General features: G+C 35.8%; 1 protein-coding gene and 1 long non-coding RNA gene across 17 annotated transcripts in view; both read right to left on the reverse strand.

Annotated features, from left to right (window-relative positions):
• LOC127863923 (stromelysin-1-like) overlaps window positions 1–14,427 on the reverse strand; it is a 61,609-nt gene that overhangs the window by 20,848 nt on the left and 26,334 nt on the right. The gene's annotated exons all lie outside the window — the stretch shown is intronic.
• Window positions 1,655–8,769, reverse strand: LOC127863924 (uncharacterized). 15 transcript variants are annotated; one of them, XR_008041259.1, is made up of 5 exons: window positions 7,014–8,767; window positions 6,720–6,803; window positions 3,066–6,554; window positions 2,873–2,932; window positions 1,655–2,708 (listed from the first exon to the last, which is right to left on the reverse strand). It is a non-coding gene; the product is annotated as an uncharacterized LOC127863924 (long non-coding RNA). The 15 variants fall into 15 exon arrangements; XR_008041260.1 differs by having other exon boundaries at window positions 3,066–6,302; window positions 6,467–6,554; window positions 6,720–8,766; XR_008041262.1 differs by having other exon boundaries at window positions 3,066–6,191; window positions 6,467–6,554; window positions 6,720–8,765.

Here is a 14,427-nt window from a genome sequence, read left to right on the forward strand (position 1 = left end):
TCCCCGAGTTAGCTTACAGTGTCTGTTCCAGCAACTCGAAATCGAACCTATGGGCATTTGGTCCCGCGGACAAATTAATTGCGTAGGAGTGTGAGTCATTTCAGCGTTGGATTGCTATTGCATGCCTATTATCAGCGAATGCTTAAACGGTTCATTTCAATCGTGAGTGTAGCAAGTCAAAATCGAACCTATGGGCATTTGGTCCCGCGATTAACTTGACTGTCTAAGAGTATGAATATTGCTATTGAGCAGCGAGTAGTATTCGTGTTATAACCAAAGCCGGGACTTGCACCCAGATTTCTTCTCCCTCGAAGAAGGAAAAGCGTTCTGCTTTGAACTACTGTGGTTGTATAAACACGTTTCATACAAGCTACATGATCAAGAGGTGTCACTCAACGTTTTATACGGGCTTGTGACCGTTCTTTTCACAGCAAAATGAAAAGAGCCGCTTTACCACCTTGCAATATGCAATACGGACTAGCATACTAGCAAACAATATAGCCTTTAATTTTGCCATGCATTAACGAAGAAACATTGGCCTTTCGGCGATGGCTAAACCTCAGAAATCCCATTTAAATAGATATTTTTTTCACATCTTGCAGAAATGTTCTGTTGCATAATTTCTCAAAATATCCTAAATCAGATAATATACAATAACATGTGGACATCTGTTCCAGTATCTTGCAAGACGAATAACTATTTGTGGAGCTGTAACATAGCACAACATTAGATATGTTACTGCCTTTCAACTGTGTTATTTTATCAAATATATTTCATTGATCAGACACGACAGATTTTCATTTCAACTTCACGTGAACAAAACACGTTCGTATCAAACTGCAAAATCGCATTGTAGTGATTGCAGACCAGCTGCTGCTGAGAATTTTCTTCTACTATACGAATGTGCCTACATATCTGTTACATCAATGCATCATATACTAGTATTTTATCTTACAACCAAACCATAGCATTGAAGTAATACTGCTTTTCAAACAGCGCTTGTTAATATCAACCTAGGTAGCAAACTATGCGATCGAGTGTAGATTTGGCCAAGAGGCAAAAGTAGTTAATATCGCAAACTGTTATGTATATAGATTTTTTTCATCCATATTTTGTATTATGTGTGAAACAAAACTGCAAACTACTGTGTACACTCGAAAGCTTACAAACGAGATGATTGACCAGCGCTTGTCAATATCAACTCAAGTAGCTAACTATGCGATCGATTGTAGATTATATAGTGTGTTTTGTTCGTATATTCTACAAGCGCAATATAAAGCCTAAATACTGTTGAACGTTTATGTTAATGTGCCTCACTGAAAGACAAGTTATACCAATAACGAACCGTTGTACAAAATGTGTATGCAGTCAAAAGCGAGTAACTGCTTTACGTTTACGAGTCACTCAATGTAAGTCTCAACACGAGTAGTTCGTAAGGCGCAATTAATGTTCAACGCAACATTGAGTAGCATAGTTTGTTGCCATATGGAAAATATCTTATATCGGTTAGTCATTCATATAGTTTTTTTTATCATTTTACCTCAAATTCAAGTTTGAAAGTTTTTTGCTTTGTACGTTTGCAAGCTAGTGGTGTCACTCGGCGTTTTTACGGACTTGTGACCGTTCCTCTTGTCTGAGTACAAGAGAAGTCGCCTTCCCACCCCAGCCCTAGCAGACTTAAACCTAACAATTTGAACAATGCGTGTTATCAACCGGTTGGTAGCCTTATCAAATGCCATCGCGTCCTCGGACTCGCATACGCATCGACCCACGTCAGGTTCTAAAGCTTGCGGGCAATAATGAGTGTCCCTCGCGATAGATTGAGGAGCCTTGCCAGAGTATAACGACAGCATGGATAACACATGTTAGAACCGAAAACCGAGGCGTTTCCCCTCAAGTGCTATCGGTTCGCTTCGCAACTTGTGGAGTCGGTCTATTGACACCTACATACCTCGGTCGCCCATACTCAGTCAATTAACCGCTGTTGTCTTTCTGCTTGCCAAATAGCAGTCAAAACAACCTTACATTGATCTAGCCAGATTGGAAACTACGAGCGAAAACTAACTCGCCCAAGCGAGTGACCCGCTCCCGATTCGAGCAAAACCTCACCTAAGCACTATCGACCCAAAAAACGCCAGTAACACTGCTCCGTTACTAGGGAGCCTTGCTAGTCAACACAAGTAATTTGCAATCCTGGCTAGAGCAATGAGTATATTCGGACTGGTGTACCACCATGTGATTGTCTGCGTCTAAATTGTTGGTATTTGATACTTAGAGTCTCTTGTGCCAAAGTTTTGTTTGATTTTGGTAATGCATAGTTAATACATCGTTAATACACAAACACATACATCAATACATCAATACATCAATATTGCTGGCCAGCACAATAAAACAAGGAAAAAAAGGTAGGAGAACAATCTCCTTTATTTTTCATGTAAAAACATAAACATAAACATACACACTGTCAACACTTGCCACTTGCAACACCGAGTTCGTTTCAGTGCAGAATGTACACATTTTTCGATCGACACACATTCGCAATGTTACATGGATTCACAAAGTTACATGGATTCACAAAGTTGCACTGATGTCCATACACGGGCCAATGTTCAAGTTATCGGTGCGATGGACCCACGGTTTTGTCGCAGCTATACGCCACACGTATGTATTGACTACTCGGTGTCCACATCAAGGTTTGCAAATTGGCACTGAAAATAGAAAAGCAAATTGTGTTAAACAGTAAACGATGAAAGTAAACAGCCTGAAATGATAAAAACATGCATGTGTAATATACCATGTATCAAATAAAATAGTAAACACAAACTGCTAAAGAAAAACACACAACTCTACCAACTGTTTGACTGATACTTACTTTTTTGTATTGTGTTGCATGTTCAGGCGCCTTGCTGTTACTGCTCGTCTTGCAGTAGAGCTGAAATGAAATGAAAAGCATGATCAGAAACTTTCACTGTGTTTGTACAACTTACAATTTATGTGCACAATTTTGCATTTAAGTATAACATAACATTAAAACAATCTCAAACAATTGTTCAACTAATACTCACTTGTTTGTTTTGCTGTTTCCACAAAGGCGCCTTGTTGTCACTGCTCGCCTGGAAGTAAACCTGACACGTCTAGTAGTAGAAAACACTCGTCTTGTAGTAGGGCTGAAATGAAATTGAAAGCATGATCAGAAACTTTTGAATGTGTTTGTACAACTTACAATTTATAAACACAATATTGAACTATAACAGTAAACTTGAAACAGATAACAATTTTACTTACCTATGTTGTCTTCGCTGAAATACAAAAGTCATGTTCATAGCAATCATAGCATATTAACACACAATGAATACAACTCAAAACTTTTAGTAAGAAACTCAGTACTTACTTTGTATTTTGTATCCAATCCCTCTGCTGGCAATCTTCTTCAGTCCACAATCGAGCTGAAATCAAGACTCAATGCATACATGTAAATTTTGCCAAATAATAAACAGAACTGTGAACCAAAACTTTAACTAAACAAAACTAACTTTTCAACTGTAATGGTACTCACCTCTGGCAACTGAAATCATACAGACATTTTGCATATCAAAATACATTTTTAGTTTAAAGATAAGAATGATTTATGAACATTTTACTTACACAAAGCATAAATATAAAAAACATGCTATGATGAAAAAAACAATATGTATACAAAATTATACATAAAGAAACACAATATACTTACCATTGCTGACCTGAAATTGAAAAAAGCACATTTTGTATAGCAGAATACAAGTCATCAAAACAGTTCAATATGAAAATTAAAGAAAGTTAGTGTACTTACCACAGCTATACTGAAATGAAAAAAACATTTAGCAATGCATAGCAGTATACAAATCATCAAAACAGTTCAATATGAAATTATAGAAAGTTAGTGTACTTACCACAGGATACTGAAATGAAAAAAACATTTAGCAATGCATAATACAAGTCATCAAAACAGTTCAATATGAAATTATAGAAAGTTAGTGTACTTACCACAGCCATACTGAAATGAAAAAGAAACACATTTTACAATGCAGAATAATCAAGACTTACCTAGCTGATATTGAATCATTCTCTGTTTCTCAACTTCTCAGTTGTCCAAAAGTCTGCTCTGTAACGACCCACCATTCCAATCTGAAAAATAGTCAAGCATAACAAAGCACAAAACAAACCAAAAGAATAGTTTACTTACCTCATATTTTGTGCAGGTTTTCAACAGCCAATTTTCTTCTTGAAACCTGTATTCGTCTCTTTTTTGACCCACTGTGGAACAGTCACAGCAATGTAAGTCTGAAACATAGAAGGGCATAACAACATTACATACAAACCAGTATATTTGTTTTGACTTACCTCGTGGCTAGAGTCGAGACACAGCTGCTGAATTTCTTTTCTGTCTCAAGCTGTCAAAACATCTCTGCAACATCTTTGCAATTGAAACCTGAAACAGAGTAAAACAGAGAAACATTTTGTATACAATATAGTAAACACTTACCTTGTTATAGGCCTGAGTTGCAGCAGTGATTCTTTCTTGAAATCTTCTTCTTTTCCATCACTGCACGAGAGACCTGAAAAATAGCATGCAGTGCAAAACACATGAGTTAAATTAAACCAAAATTTTGTTTCTACTTACCTTGCTTCTGTAGAGTTGAATCACAGTAGTAGAATTCCTTCTTCAAACACATTTCTCTGTCTACACCAGGAACTTGAATCTGAAACAGAGAAAAGCATCACATCAAATTGTACAGCTCAAGTGCATTCATTCAATGCTTACCTACTTTCTGTTGAGTTGTTTCACAGCAGATGAAATCCTTATTCACTGTTGGCACTGCTATGAGACCATTTCTGCATGTGAAATCTGAAACAGAGTAAAGCAAAGTATGCATGGTAAAAATCAAACCAACAATTGTAACACTTACCCTGTTTGCATGTCCCATTCACTTTCTCAGCAATGTTCCTCTTCTTGAATCGTCTTCGTCGCTGACTACAAGTACACCTGAAACATAGCATGCACAAAACATACCATATAAAAACAAAATACAAGTGTTCATACTAAAAATGAAACACACTTACCTTTCTGCATTGCTCAGCTCTGTTCGACTGTCAACTCTTCATGTCATGTCATATCTGAAACGAACTAAATCAAAACATGCATAGTATACAATCATTGATAAAATTTCGAAACAATTGTATGCTTTATAGCTGTGTTTTTTGTTTACGTTACATATCACAGACAACTGGCGATCACAAAAGTAAAGACATTTTTGTACTACTCAAACATTATTGAAACAAATGTATACTACAATACTCACCACAGCTCCCTGAAATGAAATAGAAATGTTAACAGCATGCAAACAAATGTTAACCAATATCAAATCATCTATAATAAATATCAACAAAAGCATTTCGATACACATAGTAAGTGTTCACCATCATAGTGCATCATCAGTTAGTTCGACATCCCACGGTTGCTCAAGTGTTAGTACTGGCTAGCATTTACCCTTTTCAGTAAACCGTCGCACATCAGCATTTTTAGACACAAGTACTGATAGATTCAACCCTTGTTATCATCTTTCACAGACTTCTATGAGTAAACAACTGAAAAATATAAAACGTTTGTACTCACTGTTTGGCAGCTCCAAGAAACACGTCTGTACTGCTTGCCATCTGGACATCCACTGAAACAAAACATCTTCAAACACACATACATGTAAAACGTTTTTGAACATAAACCAACACAGATCAAACTTGAATTATCCATCTGTACATGACACACATGAAAAATAGCATAAGTTTACCATCACATTACAGCAGTACAAATGAAAACAAAAATTTGATCGACTTACCTTGCTTCTGTAGAGTTGAGTAACAGACGTGGAAATCTTCTTCCATGTGTAAACCAGTGACTCGAATCTGAAATAAAGTAAAGAACACATTGTACAACTCAAATCAATGGATTAAAACTTACCTTACTTTTGATGATTTGTGTCTCAGCAGTTGAAATCCTGTTTAATTTCTGCATGTGAAATCTGAAACAGAGCAAAGCACGCATGTTACAAATTAAACAAACACAAGTGTTACACTTACCCTGTTTTCAAGTCCCAATCACTTTCTCAACAATGTTCCTCTTCTTGATTCGTCTTCGTCGCTGTCAGCAAGTACACCTGAAACATAAAAGCATGCACAAAACATCCCATATAACAACTATTTTGTACTTACCATATGAGTGCTTTTCTGTTCAGGTCAGCTTGAAAACCCATCACTGCCATCAGCATCTGAAAAATAGTACATCACAAACAAACAAACAAACATAACATATCATAAAAACAGTTTAACACAACAGATATGAGAGCTCTCGCAACCACGTCTGTTCTGTTCGACTGTCCAAAAGCAAGTGACAGTACTTCAATTCACTAACATTGAGAAATTCTAAACTTACCTTCAAGGCTTGTTGAGTAGCTCCAAAAACAAGACTGCTTGGCTCCACTGTTCACTCCAACTGTCATATCATCACTGGATAAGCACTCCTGAAATGTATTGAAACAAAACATGCATAGAACAAACATTCAGTCAAAAGTACTTACCTTTCACTTTGTCACTGCCCTGTGCTCAACTCCAGTCAGCATGACATCTCTGCTTGAAAGTCTGAAACATATAAAAACATGCAATGCAAAACAAACATAGTTACTTACCTTCTAGCATATTGTTGGAGCTCCAGAAAACACGACTGTTCACTCCAGCTGCCAGACTTGAACTGCCAGCACACATCTGAAAATCTGAACAAAGCATTCATGTTCATACTTTACTAGCCGTACAATTAAAGTTACTGACATACTCATCATCCAAAATAGAGTACACGAAAAGCTAGCTAGGTTTACCTCTGTTCATGTGTTATACACCAAATGAAACCATGATGATAAAGTAACTCACTTTATCTCTTCTTTTGTCAAAATACAAGTGTTCATAGTGGAATGAAACAGACTTACCTTTTCATTTCCCAGCTCTGTTCAAATCATGTCAGGTTTTCATCTCATGTCAAATCTGAAACGAACTAAATCAAAACATGCATAGTATACAATCATTGATAAAATTTCGAAACATCTGTATGCTTCATAGCTCTGTGTATTTTCACTTTACAGATCACGGACAGCTGGCGACCACAAAAGCGAAAACATTTTTGTACTACTCAAACATTGCTGTATTAAGCTCACACTCATGAACACCAACCGACAGAGTTGCTATAGACTTATAATCCCTAAAACTGTACAATAAGAATCAAAAGCAGTTTTCAGTCATAATCTTTTATTGAATTCTATACATATGCACTACAATCTACAGTACTCACCACAGCACCCTGAAATGAAATAGAAATGTTACAGCATGCAAATACAATTTAAGCAATATCATATCATTCATCTAATATGTTTGCAATCATTGTTCAATCATATGTTCGTTTCCCCAAAGTAGCTCATGTTCTGTTCCACCATCATACACCATCATCGCTAATCACAACATATCGACACTATATCAGTACTGAGTAGATTCTAATTTCTACCCAACGCATTACACTTCTATACAAGTAAACCTGTACAAAACGAATCAAAATCAGTTTTCATTCATCATGATTTATTGAAACAAATTTATACTACAATACTCACCACAGCCCCCTGAAATGGAATAGAAATGTTACAGCATGCAAATACAATTTAATCAATATCATACATATCAACAAAAGCGATTCAATACATTGTCATTTAATATTTTTGCAACATTTTTCCATCATATGTTCGCTTCCTCAAAATAGCTCAATGAATATTCTGTTCCACCATCATCCACTATTATCGCTCATCACAACATATCGACACTGTATCAGCACTGAGTAATTTCTACCCAACACATTACAACCATCATACATCATCACGCAACTTGTAAACAGTAAAACGAAAAAAATTTGTACTCACGTTTTTTGTAGACAGCAGCTCGATGAACACGTCCGCACAGCTCGACATCTGAACCTCAACTGACAGTCAATCGCTTGACACCACAACATAAATTTAATTATTCACAACAGTCAGGGCTTAAAAAAACACGTCCGATCAGTCCGATGTCAAAACTTAAAGTGAAGTCAAGTCGTTCAAAAAAATTAATGTAAGTCAAACATTTCATATATAACGCTCACAAAAGTTCGTTGTCAGTCAATACTAAACGTTCAAAAGTTAACATCGCATAAGAGTATGATTTCATTTCACAACTCAAGTCAAAGTCAAGTTGTTATCTCATAACAATAACCTAACACTACAGTCATCCAGTCATTCAACAACCTGAGTACCAAGTCGCTATTCTATAACGCGAAGTCAATTTTACTCTCAAAGTACAAGTCAGTAAAACTCAAAACTTTTCATCAATAGTCAGAGCTCACGAAAGTACGTCCGTCTTCGTCAACGTTCAAAAGTCAACTGAAACTTTTTAATCGTAAAAATATTTCAAAGTCAAATTTTTTTCAGAGCTCACAAAAACAAGTCTGTCTTTGTCAAAGACCATCAGTCAACTAAGATTCTGTCGTAGTAAAAAAAATTTAAAAGTCAAAACTTTTTTCAGAGCGCTTTAAAAACACGTCCGTATTGGTCAATGTCCAAGCCGCAACTGAGCGTTTTTTACCCGCGCAGTTCAAATTATAATTAGGTCACGACGTCGAGAGCTTCGAAAAACACGTCCGAACCCTTCAACGACCAAACGAAGAATGACAGAAAAGCACATGGAAAATGTTTATTCTTCATGATTTGAGTTACGATCGAATGTGTATTTGATGACAAATCTAAAAATCATACTTACCATGCAAAAATCCTACAAATATTGACTTTGTGATGATATTTTTTCATGACCATACAAGCCGAAATATTCACACTCACAGCTTAAATGGGCATAAAAATTGATAAGCACGAGTCCGTACAATCCATCCAGTATTTCCTTCGAGTTAAAGCAAATCCATGGTCTTTAGGTCTCAAATTTTGTTATGAGGCGTACTCAACGCAGATTTTTATAGTCAATGTTAAAACGACAAAAGGCGAGTATATAAAAAAATCTAGTCAAACATAGATTTACTAACCTATCATTCTGAAATAATCCTAGATCATATCAAATATGTGAGTAATCCATCAAAATATTTATTACTGAACATTTAACATCAGCACAAAATATTCCCGTATACCCATTTAGTTTTCTACATAGCCTGAACAATTCAATATTTATTTTCAATTCCGAGAACTCAAATGTTTTCATGACGTTCGACTGACGAAAGCAGCTCGATATGATTTCGCACTAACTTTATTAAAGAGCAACTATCGCGCTGTGATTTTTTCAACTGTGTTTTGTGATTTGTACTAGTACAACGAAGATATAGAAAATAAATATCAAACCACATATATCAAAATGTTCAGCACACTGGCGCCTACACAATGATATACAAATAGTATGGTTATGTGTACAATTGTTCTTGAAAATTTGAAATATCGAGAAAATTTGCGTTAAAATCAAAATTTCATAACTCGCGCGTTCGATTTTGTATACACAAATAGTACCAGTATGAGCGCATCGAAATTTCGGTTCATCTGGTGAAAATTTTATGGAATTTGGACAACTGGTTCTATAGATATTGCACTTAAACCACTGTCAAAGAAACACAATTTTCTATCGTCGATATGTAAACACCCCTTTAAGTTGAAAGATGAGTTTTATTGAAATGACGTCGTCGATTTGCACTGACAACGAAGGGTCAAAATTACGATTCATGAAATGTGTGTTTGTTGTGATATGGTTTTTCTGCCCGTATAACTGCAGCGTTTTACAAAAACATCAAGTATGTTACACCAAAATGCACAGAAATAAATTCCCCATCGCATGATGCAAATATTACTGTATCATATTGCGAAATGAAAATCTTTTCTTCATATCAACCCAAGTTTTACCAATAAACAGAAATTTTGACATATATCCACTTATCTACTTGCAAAATATTTAAACTCTTATTGTTCCTGTTTATTTGCTGGTTATGATTGTGAAAATTTCATCGAAATGCGTTCACGCGTTAATGTGACAGTTAACATAAACCGCTTCGATACAAACACAGTTTTATCAACTATTCGCTATCTAACGACGTTCGGTTTAACTCTACTGAAAAGTTCAAAATGACGATAAGTGCAAATGCGTTTTGTCGAAGTAGTTTCCTTGTGATCAGACTTATTGTGGAATATCATATATCAAAATGCGCAGAACAGAATTCCCTATCGAATGGTATCAATTGTTATGTACTTGTATTGAATGGGAATTTTTTTCCTTGTCAGCGAAGTGATTTTCATGCGAAAAACTAAGAATTTCTACTTAATGCGAATATGTTAGCAAAAAATGATCCCCACAAAACTTGTTGCTATTAACACGTTTCATATTAATGCGAAAATTTTTGGTAGATCGGTCAACTATTTGAAGAGAAAACACGACCTCAACTTTTTCGTATAGTGCATTTCGCTGTAGATCTACACTTTAACAGATTCAATGAGATGACGTTGTATGTTATGAAGAATTTATCAAAGGCGTGTTTTAAGCAAAATGGTTTTCGGTCAATATTGAAGCCAATTTTCAACACACTATCGAGTATGTGGTATCAAAATGCGCAGAATTAAATTCTGTACAAGCAGATGTTCAAATCACCCCAATATCAATGAGTACAAAAAAGTTTTCTATTCACCGACTCGTTTTCAAATCAAACATCTGCGATTTTAACACACACGCATAAATGCTAGGGGAAATTTATCAGCGTATAATTTATAGCTAATACCTCACTGAACAAGATGATACAAATAGCATGGTTTTATCTCAAGTGGTTGGGAAGAAACGCGAAGTTAAACTTTGTACGAAATCACTGTTCTATTCGCAGAGTTTTCGACGTTGAGTCAAAATGTAAAGTTAAAGACAGAAATGCGTTTAGTACGAAATCGTTATCGCACTGTATTTTTGTTGTGTTTAGAATTACAGTAAAGTGTAATACATCAAAATGCGTGGAATCGAATGTCCTACAAGCTAATACCAAAATAACGATAAATGCTCTTAACACGAAAAAGTTTTCTTGTTAGCGAGTTTTGCAAAGTAGTATATCTGACACAATGAGTCGTGTGAGAACAATATAGGCGAAACAAAAATTGTAGCTATCATATGATGCAATACTGTGGTGAAAAAATCATCTAAATATCAAGAGACGCTATCGAGCAAATTGAGTTAAACCGATGTAACTTAACATCTTGTTTCGTTTGTTTACATGGATAAAAGACGACGTTGTAAAAATCTAAAGTTAAAGACAGAAATGCGTTTAGTACGAAATCGTTATTGCACTGTATTGTTTGTGTGTTTAGACAGACGTTTAAGTGTAATACATCAAAATGCGTGGAATTGAATTTCCTACAAAATCATACCAAAATGAAGATAAATGCTCTTAACACGAAAAAGTTTTCTTCTTAGCGAATTTTGCAAAATTGAATATCTGACACAATGAGTCGTGTGAGAACAATATAGGCGAGACAAAAATTGTAGCTATCATATGATAGAATATTGTGGTGAACATTTCATCTGGATATTATGAGTGGTTTCAAAGAAAATTGACTTAAACCTCATTGTAAGATATTGCACCCAAGCCAAGGTTGTTTACATGGATAGAAATGACGTTCGATCTACAGTACATGTTTCGTGCTTTAAAAAGTGAATTCGTGATTATAGGCAAAATGGTTTTCGGCTAGTCTTGATCAAGCGATACAATAAACATACACGCATGTCATATCAAAATATTCGGAATGAAATTTTCTATAAGATGATATCAGTTTTGTTTCAAAAAGCGATAGGATGAAAAAGTTTTCTTGTTGCGAACGTTTTCAACGTGATTTTTATCTCATAAGCATGTATGTTGGAACAAAAATTACAATAGAAAAGTTGTAGCTAACAATAAGCTGGGCATTGTACTTTAAATTTGATAGTGATGACTTGAACAGTTCCGAAGAAATTTGACTTAAACCTCGGTGTACGATATTTACCCAAGGTTGTTTACATGAAGCGAAATGACGCACTACATGTAATGAATTTTTGCGCGATGCCGATTTAAACAAAACGATCAATGTTGCGTTTAACTTTCTACGTGCTAAATCGAAATGTTTCACATACATACAAAGTGTTATACACCAAATTCTTCAGAAAACAATTCCCAATTTAACTGTACATATTTCGTTAAGCAAAACGAAAAAGCAAAAAAGTTTTCTTCATACAAAAGATTTCGGACAGATATTTTACATAGAAGCATATATTTCAGGGCAAACTAATCAGTACGTAATTGTAGCATATAGCCATCTGTGTACTGTACTGAAAATTTCATATTGATATTTTGAGTGGTTTCAAAGAAAATGCACTTAAACCTCGTTGTACGATATTGCACCAAGGTTGTTTACATGAAGCGAAATAACGTAGATCTACTGCACGTCATGAATTCAAGTGCGTTGTAGAAACACAATATCAGAGTTGAGTTCAGTTTTCTGCTGATAAATCGGCGTTTCAATGTGTGATTATTTAATCCACACAAAAACTTCATATTCAACGTTACACATTTTGAACAATGTATCGCAAAACGAAAAGGCAAAAAAGATTTCTTCATAACGGCTTTATTTTCGATCAAAATTTGATCCCAATATCTGCAGTAGTTTTTGATAAATTTGCATTTAAACTTTCTCGCAAATACTCATCTATCTATGTACTTTACTGTGAAATGACGTTCGATATTATTTGCACTTGATGACCTCGCTGTACTGTATTTTCTCATGACACGCGATTTTGGCTGTAGAGTTTCGATGGGGAATTATAGGGTCGTATTTGAAAATATGCAATCCATACGTTATGATAGCATTTGTCTGTGATTATTTATTGACGTTTTGTATATATACGAAAAACACTGATTTGCTTATGCCACATTTGTTTTCATGTTTATCATAGCATATAACAGCTGTTAGGTATTGACTCATTTTTCACACACACAATTTTGTTTTGTCGAGATGAAGAATTGCGAATGAGCAAAATACTCATTAAGCGTATATGGCTTGAATTTTCACAAGCGCATAAGCTTTGTCGAAACTTGTGAAACGTATCGAGTACTTGAGTTAGATATTCTCTGCGTACTTTTGTTGTAACATTCGATGTTTTGTATTCGAGTAGTATTAGGGTAACATTTGGTATATGAATAACGAAATCGGGTCGCCTGTTCTGAATTGTTAATTCGTGCTTTATGTACAACCGACAGTCGTCGCGAAGTGTGGGAAATGTCTTTCTGAGGTACTGACCCAACTCGCTAACGAACGTTTTATCAAAATCCCTCAGACATGCAACTTTGTTCAGCGTTTTTCTTAAGTACGAGTGTCTATATCTGCCACGCGTTAGAAATTTGCTATTCATCTTTATCAAGGACTTTGGTATGTAAGCGCTATGCTTTGTCTATATACTGAAAACGCACCAGCCCGTTGGGTATATAAAGCGACACGGACAGCTATTGTCATCATTCTTGATTTGAGACTCCAAGAGAGAACATTGACTCGAAATCATGCCGAAATACGCAAACCGACTGCCAAAGTTCGAGGACACAGACGCTGCTAGTGGTAGTAGCGAAACGACTGGCAAGGGCAAGCGACATGCTACAAAGCCATACACTCGACCAGAACAATCGGCGTCAATTGATCTAAAGTCGTTCGGCTATCAACTGAACAGACTTGGAAGTCAGGTTACAGCGTTTGTGAACAGCAGCGACTACGCTATGTCAAAGGAAGGTCGCGATGTCTGCAAGAAAATGGTATCGTGTATTCAAAAGGCTTCATCTTATCAGCGAGAAGCGAGCGAACATTTGATTAATGATCAAGAGCGTTTCTTCGAGGATGAGTGGTCTAAACGCGAACGCGCGCTAAAAGAGCAGCATGAACTCGAAACCGATAGGATAATATCGCAGCTCCTATTTGAAAAAGAGCAGGCTTTGGATTCGCTTAGAACAAAACTTCAAGAAGAAAAAGATGAGGCTATTCGAGGATTGAAAACGTGTACCATATGCTACGATGAGGAAAAAAACAGTACCTTGACAAGGTGTGGGCACACTTTTTGTGAAAACTGCTGCCTGATGATGTTCGATGGAGACTGCGCTATGTGTCGAGCTGACGTTACTGGCTGGGTGCGAATGCTTTTCACTGATTAGATGTTTTGACTGTATTCATATGCTTGTTTGTTTGTTGTTAAATAAAATGTTGAAATGCATATGATGTGTATGTTGTTAGTCGAGCAGGTTAGATATAGTTTGATTGTATAGTGGAATAACGTTGAGCTTACGAACAATGT

The sequence above is a fragment of the Dreissena polymorpha genome, unplaced genomic scaffold (genome assembly GCF_020536995.1).
Source record: "Dreissena polymorpha isolate Duluth1 unplaced genomic scaffold, UMN_Dpol_1.0 chrUn060, whole genome shotgun sequence".
In the NCBI taxonomy this organism is placed as follows: domain Eukaryota; kingdom Metazoa; phylum Mollusca; class Bivalvia; order Myida; family Dreissenidae; genus Dreissena; species Dreissena polymorpha.